Below are 18,483 nucleotides of genomic sequence, written 5' to 3'. Positions count from 1 at the left end.
TAGCTGTAAAGAAAGAAATTACTTCATTCAAAACTCAATGTGAAGCTATGGCCAATGTGGTTCAGATGATTGGAGCATCGCCCCATCTACCAAAGTTCAATTACTGTTTAGGGCACATACCCAGGTTACAGGTTTGATTTCCAGTTTGAGAGGCAACCAATCAATATTTCTCTTTCACATCAATGTTTCTCTTCCTCCCTCTAAGATTAATAAAACAAACAGCAAACTTAATGCCTAAATTATCTTAGACCCTGCCACGCCAGTGTGGCTCAATGGTTGAGCATGGGCCCATGAACCAGGAGATCATGGTTCGATTCCCAGTAAGGGCACATGCCCAAGTTGCTGGCTTGATCCCCAGTGGGAAGCATCTGATCAATGTTTCTTTCTTTTTTATTTTTTATTTCTTTATTGATTAAGGTATTACATATTTGTTCTCATCCCCCCATTCCCATCCCAAACCCCTCCCCACACATGCCCCCACTCCCCGTTGTCCATGACCACTGGTTAGGCTCATATTTATGCACACAAGTCCTTTGGTTGATCTCTCTCCCTTATCCCCACGCTCCCCTACCTTCCCTCTGAGGTCCGACAGTCTCAGCTGATCGATGTTTCAATCTCTCTAGTCATTCCCTCTCCCTTCCTTTCTCTAAAATCAATAAAAAATGATTTTTTAAAAATATCTCAGTCCCAAGTACTAAAGAACAACAAACACCCTAACTAACATTATTTTAGGAACTACAGAAATAAGAAGGTATTCTATTGAAAACCACAAATGTGGAGCTGGAGAAGAGGAGTTGAGAAGGAAAAAAGAAAATGATGACTCAACAGACTTATCCCACAATGTACTTTATGCAACACTTACTAAGCTGACTAGTCCTTATTTATTGGCTCCAAATTGTGACCTCATTAACTTTCTTCAGGAAAAAAATTCTAATTTATCTTTATTTTTAATCCAAAGAAGCTGACATATGCTAAAATAGTTCTTATCTTAGCTATAAAAGATACTAATGAGCACTAGCATGTTATAAATGGTATCTAGAGCTGCTTGGGGTTGTAGGCTGGATCTCCAGTAGGGGCTTGGCAGGAAGCAGCCAATCAATGATTCTCTGATGTTTTAATCTCTCTCTACCTCTCCCTTCCTCTCTGAAATCAATAAAAACATTGTTTTTTAAGAATCTACTAAAAAACACAAAAATTTAATTCATCCCCTGATGTCTTATGTTAGTACTGAAGTGTTTACTGATATTAAGGCTGCAAAAATGAAAAATAAAAAACCAGACCTAGAAATGAAATGTCCTCCAGCACAATTTTACATGGGGAGATGAAAATACATAAGCATAAAATGATTGTCTTATCTCTTAAGGATATTAGTAGCCAAAGAGGTTCATTCTTCCAATTTCTACTTCAATATTAATGGGCTGAGCAATTACTCCATGGGACAAGCCCCTTTAATATCACCTGGTCTACTTCCCAGCAGTTAATTCCACTCCCAGGACTGTCATGGCTCATTTAAATAGTACAGTGAGCTTCCTCTGTAAGTCGGCTCCTAGAGCTTACAGAGTTTAAGGTATAATGAGATAGAAAGATGTTTATCATGAGGTAGAAAGGAACTCTGAGCCAAAGCCACAAAAGCTGGATATTATAAGCAGGCTGGGAACAGAAACTTATATTTTTCCTAAAAGCATACTGGAAAAATAAACTATTCTATAAGGTTTTAGTAAAAATAAAAGTTTATAAGCAGAATTAACTTCTCACCTTACAGATATTTGAGAGAACAAAATAACATTTCAGAAATAGAGATGAAGAGAGGCAAAGCACATCTTTCATCACTGCCCCTTGCGACCTTTCCATGTGCAATTTTGGTTCAAAAGAGTTATAATTTACCTCATTCCATAATTAATGGCATAAATTCTGTAAGAGAAACTCTGTCTAAAGAGTAGCAATTAAAATCCTTGTTGTGGATTTTGAAGATTTCAGGAAATAAAAAATAAAGGCCAACAAAAATTAGAAAAGGAAAGGAGAAAAAAAAATACTAACATACTAAAATCAATTTGGGTTTAAATTGGAACATACACTTCTGATATTATGAACCAAAGTAACAAAAAACCCTCACCTATTGTTACAAAATTTCTGGTATTTCATTGTAAGTATATAGAAATGTAAGTTTTTGTATGCTCTCTGTATACTGCAACATTATTGTATTTGTTTATTGTTTCTAATATTAGTAGGATCTTCAGAATTTTTTATATATAGAATTATGTCATTTGCAAATAGTGATGATTTTACTCCTTCATTCCCAATTTGGGTGCCTTTTCTTTCTTTCTCTTTACTGATTGCTCTGGCTAGGACTTTCAACACTATGTTGATAAGAGTTGTGAGAATAAGTATGCTTGTCTTGTTCCTGAAATTAGAGGAAAGGCTTTCAGTTTTTCACCACTGAATATGGTATTTCCTGAGAGTGTGTCATAGATGGCCTTTATTACGTTTAGTATTTTCCTTCTATACCCATGTTATTGAGTATTTTAATTACAGGTGGACATTGTGTTGTTAAATGCTTTTTCTGCATTTATTGATATGATCCCATGATTTTTATCTCTTTATTTTATTAATGTGGTGTATTACATTGTTTGATGTGGTGTATCATAAAAATTAGAGCCGAAGTAAATGTGGTGTTTATTAAATAATAATAAATAAAAATTATTTAATAAAGATTTTATTTAGCAAATGTTTATTAAATATTTAAATAAATATTTAAATAATTAGTTTATAATTTAATAATTTTTAAAATTAATCATTAAACAAATGTGTTCATTGTAACGTCTCTGTTTTCACTTCTGTTTTTATCTATTTGAGTGTTTTCTCTTTTTTATTCTTTTTCCATTTGAGTCTAACTGGGGTTTTGCCAATTTTATTATTTTTATTTTTTTTTATTAAAAAAATAAAATTGTATAATAATATTACATTGTTTGATTTGCATATGTTGGACTCTTTTTGCACACTGGAATGAGGTCCACTGGATCATGGTGCTTTATCTTTTTAATGTATTGTGTATTTGCAAGTACTTTGTTTAGAATTTTTGTATCTACTAGAGGCCCGATGCACAAAACTCGTGCACTCAGTGGGGCTTGCAGTCCAGGAACCCTCGGGCCTAAGCCGTCAGTTGGACATCCTTAGCACTGCCACAGAGATGAGAGAAGCTCCTGCCACCACCACTGCGCTAGCCAGCTGTGAACCCAGCTTCTGGTTGAGCGTTGCTCCCTCTGTGGGAGTGCACTGACTACCAGGAGGCAGCTCCTGCATTGAGTGGCTGCACCCTGGTGATCAGTGCACGTCATAGCGACCAGTCATTCTGCCATTCAGTCAATTTGCATATTAGCCTTTTATTATATAGGACTAGACGCCTGGTGCATGAAATTTGTGCATGAGGGCAAGTGTCTCTCAGCCCAGCCTGCACCCTCTCCAATCCAGGAACCCTGGGGAGATGTCCAACTGCTGGTTTAAACTGGCAGTCAGACACCCTTCTCACAATCCGGGACCTATGGCTCCTAACCACTCCCTGCCTGCCTGATCACCCCTAACCACTTCTGCCTGCTGGCCCGATTGCCCCTAATTTCCCTACCTCACCAGTCTGATTGCCCACTAACTGCTCTCCCCTGTTAACCTGATCACCCCTGACTACCTCTGCCTCAGCCTCTGCCACTATGGCTTTTTCTGGAAGGATATCCAGAAGATGTCTGGTCTAATTAGCATATTACACTTTATTAGTATAAATGTTCATCAGAGGTACTAGTCTCACATTTTCTTTTTTTGAATTCTCCTTACCTGGTTTTGGTATCAGGGTAATGTTGGACTAATAAAATGAGTTATAAAGTATCTGTTCTTGTTTACTTTTTAGAAAGAATTTGCAAGAATAGGTATTAAATCTTCTTGAATATTTGGTAGAATTCACTAGTTAAAAAAAGTATTCCACAGTATTCTTGTATAATCATTTATTTAAAGATTAATTTATTCTTGTATAAACTTTAAATAAATTAATTTATTTAAAGATTATTTAATAAACACCACAATTTTTATTAAATTGTTTTCACTTCTGTTTTTATCTATTTGAGTGCTTTCTCTTTTTTATGCTTTTTCCATTTGAGTCTAACCGGGGTTTTGCCAATTTTATTTTTTTAAACCATTCTTTGTTTCATTAATTTTTTTCTTTTGTCTTTTTTTTTTTATCTCATTTACTTCTGCTCTAATTTTTATTATAACCTTCCTTGCACTGTGGGCTTTGTTTGTTCTCCCTTTGCTATTTCTTTAAGGTATAATGCTAAATTGTTTGAGCTTTTTCTTGCTTCTTGAGGTAGGCCTATCATGTCATATACCTTCCTCTTATACTTTTCTCAGCATCCCCACAATTTTGGTATGTTATATTGTTGTTGTCATTTTTTTTAATGTATCTTTTGATTCCTTATTTCTTCTTTGACCCAACTCTTAGTTACACAGTAGCATGGATCTCCACATATTGGTAGTTTTCCCACCATTCTTCTTGTAGTACATTTCATTAATGACTTTCTAGTTGGATGACCTATCCATTGCTATCACTGGGTTATTCAGGTCCCTACTGTGACTGTATTTCTGTCCTTTTCTCACTTTAGCTCTGATAATTACTTTCTATATTTTGGTGCTTAAAGATTGGGTGCATAAATATTGATGTGTTGTCTCCTTGGGAATTGTCCCCTTAATTCTTATAAAATGCTCATTTTTGTCCCCTGTAAATTTTTTATCATGATATATATTTTGTCTCTATAAGTTCGGTTACACTTTATCTTTGCATGCTTTGCTTTGTATGCCATTTTCTTGAGGTGTCATCTTCCACCTGTTCATTTTGAGTCTAGGCTTATCTTTATAGCTGAAATGGGTCTCTTAAAGTCAACATATATAGTTGGGTAATATTTTTTAATCCATCCCACTATTCTGTCTTTTGATTGGTGAATTCAGTCAATTTATATTTAGAATAAATATTGATATACACTGAGTGGCCAGATTATTATGAACTCTGAACGCATAATAATCTAGCTACTCAGTGTATATCCGATATAATAAAAGGCTAATATACAAATTATCCCCTCGACCAGGAGTTCGACCAGCAGGCAGGCTGGCCAACCACCTATGTCTCCTCCCCCTGGCCAGGCTGGCCAGACCCCACCCATGCACTAATTCATCCACCAGACCTCTAGTGTGTGTGTGTGTTTATCATAATAATCTAATAATCTGGCCACTCATTGCCTGAGGACATGATACAGCCATTTTTGTTTGTTTGTTTGTTTTCTGGCTGCTCAGTATCTCCACAGTTTCTTTTCCCATGTTTCTGAATGCTATTTTTCTTTGGTGATTTTTCTATGATTTCTTCTGCTGCTTCCTCTTTATGTATTTCAGATTAGGATTTTTGTTTTATGGTTACCATTAGGTTTATGTTTTTAAAAGTTTCATATAGTATACAATAGTCCTTTTACTTCTGATTACATCTTATCTTCATTCACCGATGAACGTTCAGTATCATTCCCTTTTTGTGTTATGCTTATCATAATTTAGCCCTTTGTGCTATGTATTACCTTTTAAATTGTAGAAACCATAGTCTTTTTTTAATGCTTTCCTCTTAAGTTTTTAATTGTTTAATGTCCTTATCTGAAATGGAAATGCAGGTTCCTGCTTCCATCTATCATCTTATTCTCAGTTCCATATCCTGTTATCTTTTTGTTTCAGGTAGAATAGGTCCTTTAAATATTTCTTGTAGGTTGGGTCTTGTGATGGTACATTCCCTTAGCTTTTTCTGAAAAATCCTTTATTTCCCTTTTATAACTGAAAAGATAAATTTTCTGAACATATTATTTTTGGCTGGTGGTTTCTCTGAATATTTTGAATATCTGATTCCACTTTCTCCTAGCTTGAAAGATCCGATGATAATCTAATGGAGTCTCCCTTATTGGTTACAGTCTTTTTTCTCTAGCCTACTTTGAGAATTCTTTGTCATTAACTTCTGACATTTTAATACGATATATCTTGTTTTTTTTTAAATATATATTTTATTGATTTTTTACAGAGAGGAAGGAGGGGGATAGAGAGTTAGAAACATCGATGAGAGAGAAACATCGACCAGCTGCCTCCTGCACGCCCCCTACTGGGGATGTGCCTGCAACCAAGGTACATACCCTTGACTGGAATCAAACCCAGGACCTTTGAGTCTGCAGGCTGATGCTCTATCCACTGAGCCAAACTGGTTTTGGTTTAATACGATATATCTTGATGAAGGTCTTTTTACATTGAGATAATTAGATGTTCTGTTGCTTTCTTGAATTTGAGAATCCAGCTCTTACTATAGGATTGGGAAGTTCTTATTAATTATTTGTTTGAACAGTCTCTTCTCCTTTGGTATACCCATTATTCTTATATTGCTTTTTCTAAGTAAGTCAGATAGTTTCTCATAGTGTTCTTTCATTATTTTTAACTCCCATTTCTCTTTCTCACCTGAGTTTAGATTTCTATCTTCAAGTTCACTATTTCTCTCTTCCATTTGATCTATTTCTGAAGCTCTCTAAGTCATTCTTTTTTTCTTTTAATATCTTTTTATTGATTTCAGAGAAGAAGGGAGATAGAAACATCAATGCTGAGAGAGAATCACTGATCATCTGCCTCCTGCACACTCCACAATGGGGATTGAGCCTACAACCTGGGCATGTGCCCTGAACAGGAATCAAACCATGAACTCCTGGTTCATAGGTTGATGCCACACCAGCTGGGCTCTAATTCATTCTTCATTTCATTTACTGAGTTCTTCAGCACCATAATTTGTTTGGTTCTTTTTTATAATTTCAATATCTTTGATTAAATACTCCTTTTATTCATTAATTTTATTCCTGAGCTCACTGACTTACCTTTCTGTCTTGCATCTTATTGAGTTTTTTCAAAACTACAATCTTGAACTTTTAAAAAAATATATATTTTATTGATTTTTTTTTTTACAGAGAGGAAAAGAGAGGGATAGATAGTTAGAAACATTGATGAGAAACATCAATCACCTGTCTCCGGCACTATTGGGGATGTGCCCATAACCATCGTACATGCCCTTGACTGGAATCGAACCTGAGACCTTTCAGTCTGCAGTTGATGCTCTATCCACTGAGCCAAACCGGTTAGGGCAATCTTGAGTTCTTTCATCATTTACATCTAAATTTGTCATATCTTTGTGTTTGGTTTCCAGAGACTTCATTTTCTCTCTAGTTCCCTTTTATCTTGATTATTCACAGTACTTGAAAGATTATTTCTCAGCCCAGGCATTTAAGGTGAACTCTCCTTTTTTTTAATGTACAGTTTTAGTTTTAACTATTTAGCAGGTTGTTAAGTAGAGATCTTTCCTTTGTTTTCCAGCAGATGGTGCAATAGTATAAATTTTTGTTTTGTCTTACAAGCTTTACTGGGCCCTCCAGGATCTTGGTGGGGCTGGGTTCCCTTTGCCATGGAGAATGCCTGCTATTTTCCAAGAAGGTGGACATTCCCTTGGAACTGGATTATCTCAGTCTCAGAGCACCACCCCTTGGTGGAAATGACTGGTGCTGGAACTCTGGGCCTTTGAGATGCTGGTGTATCCTCATGTACCCAAAGGCTGCCAGCAATGCTTAGCTATCGCTACCAGGTCCTACTGCAATGAGCCAGGACAGGTAAGAGGTAGATTCGCTCCTCTGTAGCTTTGCTCTTTTCCCAGTAATGGCACCTGCTAGATGTCATCTTCCATACATCTGTATTTCCACTCCCATCACCGGGGTTAGCCACAGTGTGCACAGGCCACCCATGCCAGAATGTTTTTCTGCCCCTCTGTCCCTCTGAGATGTCAAGCGTGTGCACTGCAACCCAAAATCTCCCCTGCTACTTTGTCTGCTAGAGCTGTAGTGAGCTCTGGGCTCCCCCTGAGGCTCCCTCTGTCTTTCCCCCCAACCTGCTTCCTCTGCTCATCACAATATGCCCAGCTTCAGGGGTCTCAGAGTGCGGATCTCTCAGACATACTTGTGTACTGAGCAGGGAGTCCTTTGTTGAATTATATTTGTCCAACTTCTTATAACTTCAAGGGTAGTTATAATCAAAAGGTCTTCTTCACTTGACCATGATGCTCAAGACTTTATTTTTTAAGAGCAGTTTTAGGTTTGAAATAAATTTGAGAAGGTGGCACAGAAATTTCCCATATTCCTTTTTAAATCAATATATTTTAAGTCAAATTAGAAAATTATTTCACACATTTTTCAAAAATTTCTTTCTACCCCTTTCTCACTCTTTTATCTTTTTGGAGTTTCAGTTAAATATATGTTAGCCCATTTGATACTGTCCAACATGTCACTGAGGCTCTGTTTATTTTATAAAAATATATTTTCTCCCTGTTACTCAGATTAATTTTCATTAATCTATTTAAAAATTTATAGTCTTTTGAGAGCTTTAATCTATCATTGAGACCACCCAGTGAATTTTTAATTTCAGTTTTCAAATTTCCATTACAAATTTTTTTTCTCTTTTGGAGGTTTCCTACTTCTATTGTCAATATGACATTTTCCTTTAAGTCTTTTAAGCACATTCATAAGAGTGACTTTATTATCTGTTAAATCCATTAGGACTTCTTTGAGTTAATTTCTATTGCATGTTTTTGTTCACTAGGTCATGTTACTATGTCTTTGCATGTTTGGAAATTTTAAAAAATCCAACATAGCATACTGTACATGACACACTGAAAAAGACTCTGTATTCTGCTATTTTATTCTGACGAGCAATGAAATTTAGTCTAGAAGGTAATTCAGTTAATAGTTGATCTTGAACACGTGTAAGCTTTGGATTTATCCTTTGTTAGGGTAATCTATTGAAAGCTATATCTTGAGCTTTCCTAACTTCTCTATCTTGGTGGGACTCATCCTCAAAATTCTATATCCCCTAGAGACTTTCTTGGGACTTTAAGTTTTGTGAGGCTAGGTCTATAGCAGGCATTATTATAGGTCATGCTCCTATTCCTAAACCCTAGCTTTTCTTTTTTTCTTTTCTTTTTTAGAAAAAATATATTTTGTTGATTTTTTACAGAGAGGAAGGAAGAGAGATGGAGAGCTAGAAACGTCAATGAGAGAGAAACATCGACCAGCTGCCTCCTGCACACCCCCTACCGGGAATGTGCCCGCAACCAAAGTACATGCCCCTGACCGGAATCGAACCTCAGACCTTTCAGTTCGCAGACCGACGCTCTATCCACTGAGCCAAACCGGTTTCAGCTAAACCCTAGCTTTCTGTTATCATGGCAAGATGTCTGAAGTTTTAGCAAAAACTTTACTACTTTGACTGGGTTGCAAGTAAAAGTTTCCCAGTATTGCTCTACATCTAATATAAAAATTCCACTTCATCCCCATATTAGCCAATCTCTGTAAAAGACTGGGGAGTCATGCCAAAACCGGTTTGGCTCAATGGATAGAGCGTCGGTCTGCAAACTGAAAGGTCCTAGGTTCGATTCCGGTCAGGGGCATGTACATGGTTGTGGGCACATTCCCGGTAGGGGGTGTGCAAGAGGCAGCTGGTCGATGTTTCTCTTTCATCAACGTTTCTAGCTCTCTCTCTCTCTCCCTTCCTCTCTGTACAAAATCAATAAATTAAAAAAAAAAAAAAAAAAAAAAGGACTGGGGAGTCCCATCCAGTGAATGTGCACCCTAAGTCCTCAGCCAAAAATTCATGGCTGCTTCTTCCTAGTAGTCTATTTTTATATACATTATGTTTTTTATTTACTTAGAACAATGGTTGGCAATCTGCGGCTCCCGAACCACATGCAGCTCTTTGGCCCCTTGAGTGTGGCTCTTCCACAAAATACCACGGCCTGGGCAAGTCTATTTTGATGAAGTGGCATTAGAAGAAGTTTAAAAATTTGGCTCGCCAAAGAAATTTCAATCGTTGTACTCTTGATATTTGGCTCTGTTGACTAAAGAGTTTGCTGACCACTGCCTTAGAACATTTCCAACTATAGAATCAAGGGACCCGAGAAGGTCAACGAGTCAAAGAACTATGTAATTTTTAAAACTACAGGAATCTAAGAGATTTAGAAAATCCTCTTATTTCAGAATGAAAAACTACAGACCTGAAAAATCGAAAAATCAAGTATGAATTGGATTTTCAGCTGTATTATGTTTTGCAAATATTCAGCCTCACCAATTTCAAAATGTTTTCATTACTTCATCTCATTTGATTCTCACAACAACCTCATAAGATAGGCCCAAGTACTATCCCTGTTTTATGGGTAAGCAAACTGGCTCAAAATGTAAACATATCCTTTGCTACAATAACAGTATTATATTCAGGATTTTCTGATAGGAAAAGGTTATGATTAAATGGATGAAGTACAATCTTCTACATACAAAGCTTGAGGGAAGTTTTATGCATTTACAGAATGAGTAACTACCTATATAACAATAAAAATGAAGATCCTGAACAGAAAAAAATGTTTAAAATCCCAAATCCCAAACATCTCTCAGATTGATAGTATATTAGTTAACAGATTTTCTTACAATGGTTATTGCAATTTTTCTTATCACTGATGTTTGTCTATCTCTCTCACTCTCCTTTTTACTCTCTGAAATCAATAAAAGCATATTTAAAAAAAAATAAAAATGTGGTTTCTTCTGTTTGGAAGTTACATCTGACCTTAAATGGTTAAAAGGTGGAATGGACCTAGGGTTTTCGTTGTTGTTGTTTTTCTTTTATTGATTTCAGAGAGGAAGGGAGAGGGAGAGACAGCCTAAATGCCCATCAGCAGATGAATGGATTAGAAAAAAGTGGTATATCTACACAATGGAATACTAAACTGCTGTAAAAAAAGAAGGAATTCTTACCATTTGCAACAGCATGGATGGATCTGGAGAGCATTATGCTAAGTGAAATAAACCAGTCAATGAAAGATAAATACCACATGATCTTACTCATTTATGGATAATAAAGAACATTACAAACAGTTAAACAAAAATAGACAAAGGCAAAGAAGCATTGAACAGACTTTCAAACTACAGCAGAAAGGTAGAGGAGGGTTGGAGAGGGGTAAGAAATCAACCAAAGGACTTGTATGCATGTAAATAAGAAGAACCAACAGACACAAGACACTGGGGGCGGGGGAACGAGGGCAAGTGCTTGGGCTAAGGGAGGTAGGGGGAGGTTAGTTTGGGGGGAGGAGACATATGTACTACTATTTGTAATACCATAAACAATAAAATAAAAATTTTAAAAAGAATCATTGATCAGCTGCCTCCTGCACACCCCACACTGGGAATCGAGCCCGCAACCAGGCATATGCCCTGACCGGGAATTGAACTGTTACCTCCTGGTTCATAAGTTGATGCTCAACGACTAAGCCACACCAGCAAGGCTAGACTTAGGTTTAAGGGAGGAGGAAGGCAAGGAATATTTAGAGTGATAGGCCATTGATTCCACTTTAGATCATAAGGAATAAAAATATTTGAGAAAAATATTTGTAATACACATGCCTAATCTTGTGAGAAGCTGAGATTATGGTCAAAATTTAAAACTAGGAAGAGGTAAGTAACTCTAATAATTACTACATTTAATAAATACAGTACATTTATACCACTGTCCTGTAACAATTCAGAGCTCCAACTAAAACTATTAGTTCTGATGAGGAAAAGATGATAATAATAATCGAGATCACACATTCTGTAAGGTGGATAGCATTAAAAAGTTAGATATCAGGGTAGAAAATGAGGAGTCAGAACGAAAGAGTTAACCAGGACTAAGGAACAAATACCAAAGTCACAAGAGATAGTTTATTATAGATCATACAAATTTTGCTTTATAATTTTAATCATAACTAATCCCACTAGTGTTATTTATTTATAGCTATACCTTACATAATACTTTGTTTTCTTCTTTCAATTCAAGTATAGGGAATTTTTATATTAATTTATGTGATTTCTTATAAAATATTTAAAACTTTATTTTAAATATTTTAAGTATTTTAGGTTACTGTGAAAAATTCTTCCAACTCTACTAAAAGTCCTATATCATTTGTCTAATGACTAAAAACATTTGATATTAGTATAAATAAATGTGGCTTTACAAAAAGTACTGATGTTCTTATATTGTTACTAGGCTGTAATTTGCATAACTATTTTCAATTTTTTGTTTAATTTGAAAGAATGTTATAAATCCACAAATAGGTGTTTTTGGTTTTGTTTTGTTTTTAATGCCAGAAACTCTACAATAAATTTTAAAATGAAATACTGCAGAATATCATGTGATAAAATAATTTAAAATAAACTGTTTTAATTATTCAGGGTATAAAAGATTGATCACCTAATTATTCCATTCCTAAATAGACTAAACTTTTCCCAGTAACTATTTTCTATAGCTTTCTTAGTCCTAAGCATATTCTATGTTTCTCTCTTAACAGGCAAGAAGTTTTTAAATGTCAGAATTCAGATGATATTATTGAACTCGTTTAGGCACATATAAAAATGTATTTTCTGTTTGTGGTAAATTAGATATTTCTTTAGCCAAAAGGCATCTCAAGAGTATATAATTTATCCCAAAGATGTTTGGGTTTTTTGCCAAGTTTAGTAATGGGAAGCTACTTATCAAACAGCTCTGGATCCTCAATGAAACTAAAGAGCTCTTCTACCACTTCTCCTAAAAAACCAGTTCTAAAAATAGTCAAATCCGAAGTTTGATAAAAATTGTATTCCAAATAAAAATTATTCTTTTAAGTTTTATTTGTAATGCCAACGTAGGGTGAGACTAAAGTAGTTTAAATTCAGGGCAGTAAAAAATGAGTCTGCTCACCTAGAAATCTCAATAGTGAAGCTCATAACCTAAATGAACACTTAAAATTTATTATGGTTATTAGAGTAGACATTTATTATTTCCCCCCTTCTCCCATTCATTCTTTCTTTCTTAGGGAAAGGGGCTAACATAAAAGTGGAATAAAAAAATAATGGCTAACAAAACCACAGAATAAGGAAAAGAACCAATGTGGGAAATGCCAATAAAAACATTCCTTCTCTTTAGGGCTAGCTAACCAACTCAAATGTTTCTATTGAATAATCATTGGCAGGCTTCCAAGTGAACAATTCCACATCTCCCTAAAATCAAGGCCATCATTTATCTGTAACAGATACTCAAGAATTATAATCATAATGCTAGGATGGAAAAGGACTATTAAGACGTTCCTTTTGGTTTAACTAGGTCAGGATAACTGTCTAGACTATTGTAGTGTTTTACCAAAGAGTTTTCTATACAAATGGATCAACAGCTTTTTTTTGAAGACTTCTTATTTTAGATTACGGTCACATATATGCATGTTTTGGTCTGTTTTGAACATTGCATTGCCCTCACATTTCTCCTACATTTCAAGTTCTCTATAATGAACAAGTCCTTTGACTTATTAAATTAGCAATAATTAAACAATGTAAAATATTTAATATATGGTAGGGTTTGCCATGATTATAGAATGAGAAATGTGGTTGTCATTTCCAATAGCCAAAAGAAATATACTGCCTTTCTCCTTTTAAATTTTGCTTAAACCATTTTCTGTTTTCCTGCAAATCACCACCAGAAAATAGTTAACAAGCTAATAATGCCCACTATTACGTGCCCCCTGTGCCAAGCATTGTTCTCAATTCTACATATTAATAATTTCTTGTTATTGTCATGAAAACTGAATGAAGCAGAAATAATTATTACCATTTTTGAATGAGGAAACTGAGGTATAGAAAGGTTAAATAACTTGAGGAAATCATCTACACCAGTGGTCGGCAAACTCATTATTCAACAATGCCAAATATCAACAGTACAACAATTGAAATTTATTTTGAGAGCCAAATTTTTAAAACTTAAACTTCTTCTAATGCCACTTCTTTAAAATAGACTCACCCAGGCCATGGTATTTTGTGAAAGAGCCACACTCAAGGGCCAAAAAGCTGCATGTGGCTTGCAAGCTGCAGTTTGCCAACTGCAGATCTACACTAATAAAAGAAAAAGGTGCTTTTGACAGTACCTCCGCTATGCCCACCAGCCAATCAGGAGCAAATATGCAAATTAACTAGACAAAGATAGCAGCAGCCCTGCCCCCCAGCCACTCCAGGCCTATGGGAGTCAGAGAAGTCAGGCACCAGGCCTGAGGCTGGCTATGGCCAAGGAGACCAAGAAGCCGCCTGCCCCATGATCGCAGGCCACAGAAGCCACCCGCCCATGTCTGCCCGCCTCATGTCCCAGGGGAGACAGGAACCGTGCCCCAGCACCTTAGGCTGGGTGTGCCCGGGAGACGAAGAAACCACCTACCCCCTGATCCCAGGCCATAGCCAGCTGCAGAAGCCTCACGTCAACCTGCCCCACATCCTGGGGGAGACGGAGAAACCGGGCCCCAGCACCTAAGGCTGGCTGCAGCCTAGTAGATGGAGAAGCTGCCAGCCTGGGATATGGAGAAGCCACCCAACCTGTGGTCCGGGGCGCCAGCACTTGGGGCTGCGGCCCAGGTGAAGACACCTGCTCACCATCCCCTGGAACTGCAACCAGCCTGGGTGCCTATGGCTGACTAGAGGGAGGGAAGCCTGAATCCTGGGTGCCTATGGTTGGCTGGAAGAGGGAATCCTGGGTCCAGGGTGCAAGGCCAAGAAATAGGTGGTAAGGGGCAATCAGGCAGGCAGGTGAGTAGTTAGGAGCCAGCAGTTCTGGATTGTGAGAGTCTGACTGCTGGTTATTCCCCGAGGGGTCCCAGATTGGAGAGGGTGCAGGCTGGGCTGAGGGATACCCCCTCCCCCCCACATATATTTTGTGCACCGAGCCATTAGTAGAGCTCATAAGTTACTGAGTGAGAATTCAGACTCAGTCTCCTTTATTCCGGGATGTATGTTCTTACCAGTTGTCGTAACTAATTAGAGGCAATATCAGGCAGAATTATTTGGTGGGAATAAACTCCTTACAAGTTGACATCAGAATGAAATACATTTTTTTTCTTTTTTCTTCAGTATTACTTTGTTTTATTGTTTAAAATATTATAAATAGTAAAGTCTCCTTTTTACCCCATTGAACTCCCTCCAGTATCCTCCACCCCTCAGCACATGCCCACACCCCCCTAGTGACTGTGTCCCCTCATTATATTTCTTTTTCTTTGTTGACTAAGGTATTACATAAATTTGAGCAAAGTTGTAGAAACTGAGACACCCACAGCCCTGGACAGATGATTAGCACAACTTGTTCAATATATGGAAAGGAGACCCAAATGTAGCAGAAAAATGTATATTCCCGTGGTCAGCTTCATAGTGAAAAGAAATAGGAAGTTCTCTATCAGAGCCCATCCTTCATTCACAGTGTTTTCTGCATAATTACACTTAGGTTAATTGTATAGTTTTCCACTTAAGTTTTATGAATAATTACATTAAACTTACTTTTATGCCAAACTTTAAAAGATTTAATTTTAAAATAGGGTTTTGCTGAAACAGGTTTGGCTCAGTGGATAGAGCGGTGGCCTTCAGACTGAAGAGTCCGGGGTTCGATTCCGGTCAAGGGCATCTACCTTGGATGCAGGCACATCCCCAGTGAGCGGTGTGAAGGAGGCAGCTGATCAATATTTCTCTCTCATTAAGGTTTCTAATTCTCTATCCCTCTCCTTTCCTATCTGTAAAAAATCAATAAAAAGTATATTTAAAAAAATAAAAATAAATAAATACATAAATAAAAATAGGGTTTTAATTCACTCTTGAATTGAAGGTTGAATCCCAGTATGGGGTGTGAAGGAGGCAGCCAATCAATGATTCTCTCTCATCATTGATGTTTCTATCTTTCTCTCCCTCTTTCTTCCTGTCTGAAATCAATAAAAATATAGTTTTTAAAAATTTCTTATCTTTTTGAAGTCTTAATAATAAAGGAAAATTTTATACAATATACTACTACCTAGCTATAAATAGTCATTTGAACTGAGTGGGAAAGATTTGACAAGTAAGGTCAAGATATTAATACATAGAGAAAACAGAACAAACAAAACTCTCTCTCTCTCTCTCTCTCTCTCTCTCTCTCTCTCTCTCTCACACACACACACACACACACACACACATACACACACACACACACACACACACACACTGTTGCTTCAGCAGGACCATTTTCTGTTTAGAAAAATCACATATGATACTTTGTTTCCCCCCAAATTATATCCATCCTTATTCCATTTTCATAATTACTTTAAACCTTGATTTAATTTTCTTCTTAACTCTATTTTCTACCATGTTCTAGGAATGGTTCCCAGACCTCTTCAAATGAAATGACTTTACTCTTTCCTTTTTAATTTATCTTTATTGGTGAAAGTACTAATAGATGCCCCCCTCACTGTCCCCCTTCACCCTACTCCCACACCATCCCCAAGACTTCCCCACACTATCATCTGTCCACGGGTTATGCATATATGCATATAAGTCCATTGGTTAATCTTTTCCTGTCCCCCTACCCTTTCCCATGAAATAGGTAAGTCTGTTGTATGCTTCAATGTCTCGGCATCTTTTGTGTTCAAAATGACTTTATTCTTTATCATCCAAGAGTTATGTCTACTCCTCCACCTCCAAAATATTGAGCTTCAAGTTATATTACCAATGACAAAAAACTTGGCTTACATCACTTGCACAAAATTGCTCCTAAAAAGGATATTTGCTAGCATTTCTCTCATGATGCTATGATAATCCTAACCTCTCCCTATTCCCCCAGAATATCAATTTCTGCTTTAAATATTCATCACTTCCAAGCCCAGATCAACTGCAATACTTTCCTAAGAGATTAGAATCTCTAAACTTTGCAGTGTGGCCATAATAAGAGCAGGTGATACCCCAACATGTTCTTCCTCAATTCTTGGGTCACTGTCATGACATCACAATAACCATGTGCCAAGAAAATTCATACTAAGGTACGATGGCAAGATCTACTACTCTATAATCCTGGTATTCAACATTCATTGATACTTCAAAGAAGCAAAAAAGATATAATGTTAGCTTAAAGCACTAGCTGGGCTGAGAAAAGTTTGTTTATATTAGGTCAGAGATATTGCATATTTATGAAGAGAAGAAGAAACCAATAGAAAGTGAGCAAAGATTATGTGAGAAAGAAATTAATGGAGGAAGACATAAGAGGAGGAACCAGTGCTTAAAAATATGTGATAAAGATAAGAAAGCTAGCTTTATGAAGAAGAAAAAATATTTCATCTGAGGCAGAAGACAAAACACACACAAATACAGATAACTGCTGAGAAAAAGGAAACTGAGGGATCCCAGGACAGACTTGGTTTCAGTAAAATGAGAGTAGAATAATTAGGTAGGGGTGAGGGTTGGGAGTATAAAGGAGATAGTCCTATGGGACTTTCAAAAGAGATACTTATTCTGAGGAGGAAACCAGAATTTTTCAAAGTCACAGAGGAAAAAAAAAAAGCATCTATTATGTACTAGTATATGTATATATGCTTAGCAAAAATTATTACCTCATAAAACCACAAGATGTGAGGCAAGTAGGAAAATATATACAGCAAAATTTTGCTAAAAGTGACAATTTTTAAAAATATATTTTATTGATTTTTTACACAGAGAAAAAAAAAGGTATAGAGAGTTAGAAACATCGATGAGAGAGAACCATCGATCAGCTGCCTCCTGCACACCCCCCACTGGGGATGTGCCCACAACCCAGGTACATGCCCTTGACCAGAATCGAACCCTGGATCTTTCAGTCCACAGGCCAATGCTCTATCCACTGAGCCAAACTGGTTTCGGCTAAAAGTGACAATTTTGTAAAAATTTACTGGTAAGTCAGAGAAGAATGAGTATCACATGATCTCACTCATTTGTGGAATAAAATGAACAACATAAACTGATGAACAAAAATAAATCCAGAGACACAGAAGCATTGAACAGACCTTCAAACCTCAGAGGAAAGCCAGGGAAGAATAGACAGTAAGGGGACATGGGGGTAAGAAATCAACCAAAGAATTTGTATGCATAAAAGCATAACCAATGACACAGATAATGAGGGGGGGTGGTGAAGACTGGGGGGCAGGAACAGGCTGGGAGAGGACAATGGGAGGGGACATATGTAATACTTTCAATAATAATTAAAAAAAGAAAAACAGCATGTTATGGGAAAGATATATTGAATAAGAATTTGTTTCCCACCAAATAGTATACTTAAAACTCAATGGAAAATACATCAAAGATGAACGTTGGAAATATAAGAAAGAATGGAATTATAACTGGAATTTAATCTTTACTGTTAGAATAATAAAGATATTATTATTTATTTTTGATAAAAAAATATTGACTGGTGAGTGCAAAAAAATGTTAATTGTTAAATATGGGAGATAGCTGTATGGGGATTCATTATATTATTATCTTTACCTTTGTATACCTTTGGAAATGATTATAATAAAGAAATATTTTTAAAAACTGTCTAGGC

The 18,483-nt window shown here is 36.5% G+C and overlaps 1 protein-coding gene across 14 annotated transcripts in view; it reads right to left on the bottom strand.

The window, feature by feature from the left end:
* Positions 1–18,483, bottom strand: part of ERC1 (ELKS/RAB6-interacting/CAST family member 1) — a 411,084-nt gene that overhangs the window by 155,369 nt on the left and 237,232 nt on the right. The window lies entirely within an intron of this gene.

Source organism: Pipistrellus kuhlii, unplaced genomic scaffold (genome assembly GCF_014108245.1).
Source record: "Pipistrellus kuhlii isolate mPipKuh1 unplaced genomic scaffold, mPipKuh1.p scaffold_m20_p_3, whole genome shotgun sequence".
Classification (NCBI taxonomy): domain Eukaryota; kingdom Metazoa; phylum Chordata; class Mammalia; order Chiroptera; family Vespertilionidae; genus Pipistrellus; species Pipistrellus kuhlii.
Note: the sequence above shows the minus strand (reverse complement) of the source record. Positions and strands in the feature narration are given on the sequence as shown.